Source organism: Pan troglodytes, chromosome 7 (assembly GCF_028858775.2).
Source record: "Pan troglodytes isolate AG18354 chromosome 7, NHGRI_mPanTro3-v2.0_pri, whole genome shotgun sequence".
NCBI lineage: Eukaryota > Metazoa > Chordata > Mammalia > Primates > Hominidae > Pan > Pan troglodytes.
This window is the reverse complement of record NC_072405.2, coordinates 145,103,281-145,110,343: the sequence shown is the minus strand read 5'-3', so window position 1 is coordinate 145,110,343 and position 7,063 is coordinate 145,103,281. Positions and strand designations below refer to the sequence as shown.

Genomic DNA, 7,063 nt, shown 5'->3' with positions numbered 1-7,063 from the left:
AATCCAGTCTGTGGATTTATCTGAGACTTGTAGCTTGGCTTTCAGGCTTTAAATTCTCTTTGGTTTGAAGGTCCAGTTTCACCAGGGACCTGCCCCTATTTTCCTAGGCATTTGACTGCCTCCTGCCACTATCACTATTATCTCCATTTTATAAGATGAGGGAACAAAGCCTCAGAATTGCTTGCAATTTTCTCATTGTCATTCAGATGGCAAAGTGGCAGAGCTGGACTTCAAACTCGAGTCTATCTGACTCTATGACCCAAGTTCTATCCACCACATCATATTGGCTCCACCCCAGATCCTTTCTGTTTGCTGAAATTATAAGTATTGAACTTTTAAACTGTGAAATCTTGGCTACTTCTTACTTGCTGTCTGACCTATGTTAGTTACAAGAGCTACTCTCAGATTATAATAGATTTTATTTTTTAAAGTCTATTTATTGAACACTTACTATGCAAAAAGAAATGCTTTATGTATATAAACTCAATTTATCCTGCCAATAAACTCGTGATGCAGTTTATTACAGAGAATGTTTTTAGTTACAGGTGATTAAATCGCAAATCAAACTAGTTAAAGTCAGAACCAACAGAGGAAAGGGGAATTTATTTCTCAGAAAACTGGGAAAATGGGAAAAGCAGGGATGCAATAACTTCAAGCATGGCTGGATTTGGACTTCCAGTGGAATTATCAGGGATGTCTCCCTCTGATCTCTCTGCTCTGCTTGTCTTAATTTGGCTCCATTTACATTGGGTCTGGGGACTCCTAGACATCTATCAGGATTGTGTCTTTCTTGGTTTTCCTTGGCTTCATTCTCCATATAAGGTCTAACTATGTAGTAGACAAGATGGCTGCCAGAAATCTCAGCATCTCCTCTGCATAGCTGAGCATCCCCAGAACAAGAGTCTAAGCCAGTTTTCAGTATTCTTTGAAGTTTGAAAATGCTGAAATCCTAGGGTGTCGTTGTTGTTGCTGTTGTTGTAATATAGTCTACTGGTTTTTAAAATAATTTATGTCTTTAAATCAACCACTCAATTTACATTAAAATGTGCAGATTACAAATCTGGACAGGTCAGTGAGTCATCATAGGCAACTACATTGTATATTATCAAGCTTCCATGGCTTACTCTAGTTCGAAGACTCTCCAAAGAAGGACAATATGGCTGTGACAGCATTGAAATTGAGATGTGTCTCTTTACATCAGCATTTTCAAATATCCATGATGAAAAACCTTTGAGAAATGTTCCTAAAAACAAAACCTAGAGATTGAAATTTTTAAAAAATTGATGTCTGCCCCTTCTATTAAAAAAAAGTTTCCAGCTTCATCCATGTCCCTACAAAGGACATGAACTCATCATTTTTTATGGCTGCATAGTATTCCATGGTGTATATGTGCCACATTTTCTTAATCTAGTCTATCATTGTTGGACATTTGGCTTGGTTCCAAGTCTTTGCTATAGTAACCATCATTCTCAGCAAACTATAGCAAGGACAAAAAACCACACACCTCATGTTCTCACTCATAGGTGGGAATTGAGCAATGAGAACACTTGGACACAGGAAGGGGAACATCACACATCAGGGCCTGTTGTGGGGTGGGGAGAGGGAGGAGGGATAGCATTAGGAGATATACCTAATGTTAAATGACGAGTTAATGGGTGCAGCACACCAACGTGGCACATGTATACATATGTAACTAACCTGCACGTTGTGCACATGTACCCTAAAACTTCAAGTATAATAAAAAAAAAGTTGTTCGGAAAAAGACCCTCAAAGTTTTCAAACAGGAAATGAAACTGTTTTAAAGTTGAAAATGTCGGGGTTAACTATCTGTAGTCAGCTTATGCCTCTCATTGCCCTTGCCCCAGTCCTTCAGTGGGTACCGCAAGAAGTAGCTGTCTTTGCTATGTGAATTTTTCCCCCAACAAGTATACTCATGATTCATAGTTGTCTGAAACCCACCCTGATTTGTAGAATTCACCTGAAATATTTTTTATCTGGAATATATCTGCCACCCCATTTTTCTAGGTTTTTTTTCCTTCATATTCCCAAATCTCTAAAGATTCTAGAGAACATTTGCTGAGTAGGTTGCATATACCAGGTGCTGTCCCAGGTCCTGGGAATACAGATGTCTTCATCTGTTTTGTGTTGCTACCTAAGCAATTCAATTCTGTTGAATACCTAAGACCGGGTAATTTACAAGGAATAAAAAGAGGTTTATGGAGCTTACAGTCATGCAGGCTGGGAAGTACAAGATCCAGCAGCCCATCTGGTGAGGACTTGGTGCTGCTTTGACTCCCGGTGGAAAGCAGAAGGAAGGGGAAGCAGAAGCGTACAAAGACACAAAACACGAGAGGCAGCCTCACTTTATAACAACCAGCTTTCACGAGAACTAATTCATTCCCAAGAGACCTAATCTAGTCTCTCCAGAGAAGGACACTAATCATCTTAATGACCTAATTAAAGTTTGGATAAAGGCCCCACCTCCCAACACCCATTACATTGGCAGTTAAATTCCAACATGTGTTCTGCATGGAAACTCATGCAAAGGAAAAAAAAATAACACATCCAAACTACAGCAACAGATGAGAACAAAATACAGGCATGTCCTGCAGTGGAGGGGAAGACAGGCAGCCTAGTGAGTAGCTCTAACTACCTGTATCATAGAACCTGCAGGATATTGTGGGAGCAAATAGGAGGGCAGTTCCCAGATCGCTCCCCCAACGCTGGGGCTCATTCTACTTTTCCTCAGTGGTAAATGCACCATCCTGGAGCTGCTATCACTCACAGGACACCACCTCAAGCTGGAGATGTTGTACCTCTGTGTGACAGGGTATTAGGTAGGTACCAAGTGGATCTTGTTTTTTCCTCTTTGGGCCCACAGCAGAGAACCCAGGTCCTTAGTACCCCATACTCTGAGTTCAGAGAACAGGCAGAGAAAGGCCTGGTTGCTTCCCTTCCTGCCTTTGCCCCCTGCTCTCCCACTCTCACAAGCCTGACTGAGCAGAGTCATTTCAGCAAAACCAGCACCCCAACCCTCAAAGACAAAATAAGAGGAGTGTAGGGAGGGAGTAAATCGTTACTTCTAGCTGGAGCTGTGTGAGGGGGTGGTGGGCACTACCCAGTGGATTTCTTCTCCAAAATCAAGGACAGAACTTGTAAGGTTTGGGGATGCTTTGTCACCCCTCCTGCACTTCTCCACACACGTTCTCCACTGACCTGGAGACTGGTCATCAGTGGTCATCTTTTGGGGGTTGGAGAATGAGGTGAGGAGATGGCACAGTGAGGTGGTGAGGAGGACGATGACCAGGTCAGGACTGCCCCCAAGTTGCAATTCTCAAGACCTACAGGAAGGCGATCCTCAGGGGATTTTGAGCCCTGGAGTTGAAGAGCTTGGGAAAGCCAGTATTTTTGGAGCAATGGCATCCCTAGGGACCCACGCAGCAGAAGGGGAAGGAGGACCATACAAGGCCCACAGAGGAATACACACGGTGCCTCCTGCTGGGGGACCCCAGAGTCTGCTCCTGGTGAGGGAGGCACCGCAACCCTCATGAAGCTCAGTGGACAGGAATAGCAGTCATGGCCACCCAAGGGGAGGACAGCAACTATACCACGGACATCCACGTGAGGGAGCATCTGTCTTGCTTTCTTTCCTCCTCTGGGGGAGTAGAGACAAGTACAGACTGGGCCCCCTCTGCCACTTGAACTTCCTATGCCACGAGTTCCACCTGTCCTGACAGGAATGGAGAGGGTCAAAATATTAAAATAGACAGAGGAACTAGAGGCAACTGTTCCTTTGAACAGAAACAACAGGAAAGTTATGGAATTGAAACCAAAGTTGCTATGGAGAACAAGAGTAGTAGCAACTATTGAAAAAACGAAACCATGTTATGTTTATACCCCCAATTAGTTAATACTCCTCACTAAACCAGGGAAAGTATTTTGTTGCCTTTGCTGAATTTAAAATAGGCTCTTACAAGAGTTACTGATGAAAAGCACTTAGAACCATACTTGGAACATAATAAGACCTCCAAAAATATGAGCAAATATAGGAAGTACTAGCAGTAGTAATAGTAGTAGGGTATTTTCATCATATAACTGGTGTCCTAGTCAGTTCAGTCTATCATAATAAAATACCATTAATTGGGCAGCTAGTGAACAGTAATTTATTTGTCACTAGTTTGGAGGCTGGTAAGTCCGAGATCAAGGTGCTGACAGATTCCATGCCTGGTGAGGACCTGTTTCCTGATTCTTACATGGCTTCTTCTCACCATGTCCTCACATGGTGAAACAGGCAAGCTAGCTCTCTTTGGGGCTTCTCTTATGAGGGGTTTGTGCCAATCACCTTCTAACAGCCTTACCTTCAAACACCATCACATCAGTGATTAGGTTTCAACACATAAATTTTGAAGAACACAAACATTCAGGCCGCAGCAACTGGATAGAATTTTCAAAACATATATAAAGGATTTCCATAACCTCTCTTTCATGTGATCTACAAAAGAACCCAGCAGAATAGGTAAAGAGGGTGTTATTATCCCCACTTGAAGATGAGGGAACTGAGACTCCTTGAGAGTATGAGTTTTTTCCAAAAAATCTCATACATATGAACCTAGAATGGAAGCCTTCTGACTCCTGTGTTTTTTTTCCATGACCAGCTTTGTAAATCACAGAGAGAAGAAGAATGAGATGAAAGAGAGTGACAAGGAAAGATTGGAGAGGGAAGGATGAAGAAAGAGAGCTAATCATTTCATTGACTATGCACCATGAGCCCTGAGTATCCTGGGATTTTCAGATACTCTTTTTTTCTTTCTTTTCTTTTTTTTTTTTTTTTGAGGCTAAGATTACATACACTTCCATGTATACATAGAAACTTGTTGTATTAGTCAGCTTGGGCTGAGTTGTGTTGCAATAATATCCCCCAAATCTTCAGGGCTTACAACAATAATGGCTTCTCTCTGGCTTGTGTTCATGCCCTTTGAAGATCAGCTGCAGCCCTGCTCCATGTTCTCTTTATGCTAGAATCAAGACCAAAGGAACAACCTTGAGCTGTGGCACACCAGAATCGTGGTAGAGGCACACGAGAAATGTCAGAATCAGAGGATGGCACTTAAAGTTTTTATCTGGAAGCGGCAATTATCATTTTCACTCACATAAAATGGACCAAATCCAGAAACATGGCTAATAAGCCTGATGTCAATGGAGCAGGAAGAATACCTTCTCACGGGGGGGCCACCAGGCAGGCCCTAAAAAAAGAAGAGAAACAAAGTTTTGGATAAATAGTGCAATCTACCAGAATTCTGCATCATGAGTCTCCACTTTCCTCTATTTGTAAGCAAAATACATCTATTCTTTCCCATAGGGATGCCAGATTAAATACAGGATGCCCAGCTAAATTTAAATTCCAGATCAACAATGGGTAATTTTTTAGGTTAAGTATGCCCAAAATATTTTTTTTCTTTTTTTTTATTATTATTATACTTTAAGTTTTAGGGTACATGTGCACAATGTGCAGGTTAGTTACAAATGTATACATGTGCCATGCTGGTGTGCTGCACCCATTAACTCGTCATTTAGCATTAGGTATATCTCCTAATGCTATCCCTCCCCCCTTCCCCCACCCCACAACAGTCCCCAGAGTGTGATGTTCCCCTTCCTGTGTCCACGTGTCCTCACTGTTCAATTCCCATCTATGAGTGGAAAATATTGCACAGTGAGATATACTAAAAATTTTTTCATTGTTTATCTGAAATTCCATTGTAACTAGGAATCCTATATTTTAATTTACAAAATCTGGCAACCCTACTCAAGAAAAATAACCTAAAGATTCCATTCGGTTACAGCATCAGGCTTGAATTCCATGAGCTCATGGAGTTCTCTACACCAGGCCCAGATGTTCATTCTCTTGAGAGCAAAACCTATGGATCAAAAAGACAAGTTATCTGCCCCTCATATGCCCAATGTATCATGGTGAAACAGGATACCTAAAACAAACACTCCCATTCAGAAAGTGAGAGAAGAGGAACGCAGAAGTCACCTGTCCATGGCAATTCTGAAAGTCCCTTGGGCAGAAGTTGCAGACTACCTTCCACCGAGACTGGAAACGTTCTTTGATTAGGACTTGATTCTGGACCTAGAACAATAACACTCGATCTATTGTTCTGCATGGTGCTTGGCACTGTCCTCCGGGAGGTTTTTCCTTTTCAATTGTTCGCCTAAAGCATTTTTTGTAAAGGACAATATGTCCTCTTTGGAAGCTGGCCAGGCTTCTCTGTCTTCTTCCCACAGAAAGTTGGAAATCCAAAGGTCATTTCAAGTCTCAAACAGTTACAATCTATTTTAGTATGAGCCGGTGACTCTTTTGGCAATATAACTTTCTCACATTCTTATCTATTTGATTCCAAACAGCCTCATGTGCCAATGGCCACATCCGTAATTCTTTCCTAGTTGCGACTTTCCCTCTAGACTTAATTGCAGGTAACTTAAATTTATCTGGCTCCAATGAAAGAACTACACTTAGAATCTCTTTTCCCTAAGTCATTTTGTCCAACTCGAAGGATTTAATTGGTGCCACTGTAATCAGTTGAGAGGTTTTAATAGAGGAACAATACCTTTGATTGGTCCTTGCCACAAGGCTCAATTTTAGTCAGTCTTTGTCACTTAAAGACATTTCCAGTTTTATCTTTTGTTGTTTGGAAATCAAAATCAATTACACCCTCTAGTCCTCTGAGTTCTGAAATTTCTGGACCCTTTCTACTCCCTTTGATCTCCCCGAAATGGACAATTCCTACCTAAGCTCAACTTTCATATCATTTCACTACGTGCAGCCCACAGCAACTTAGGCATGAGAGTAACATTCCGTTTCACAACTTTGCCTAAAGCCATAAACTCATTTAGTGCATTATCTGTCTTCCTAGGGATTAAAGGTGACAGTTTTACCTAATACCTTGCCACTAGATAACACAGGTTGCCATTTTTCCATCCAACAATGTTATTTTTTGCTTTCCACTCCCAAGCCTCAGAATTCATGCGACATAATTTAGGTTTCCTGCTATGGCAGCAACTC

General features: G+C 41.7%; 1 long non-coding RNA gene across 1 annotated transcript; it reads right to left on the bottom strand.

Annotated features, from left to right (window-relative positions):
* Positions 1–501: 501 nt before the first annotated feature.
* LOC104007769 (uncharacterized) lies at positions 502–6,130 on the bottom strand. Its single transcript, XR_001720443.4, has 3 exons — positions 6,035–6,130; positions 5,151–5,243; positions 502–5,015 (listed from the first exon to the last, which is right to left on the bottom strand). It is a non-coding gene; the product is annotated as an uncharacterized LOC104007769 (long non-coding RNA).
* Between the last annotated feature and the right edge of the window lie 933 nt (positions 6,131–7,063).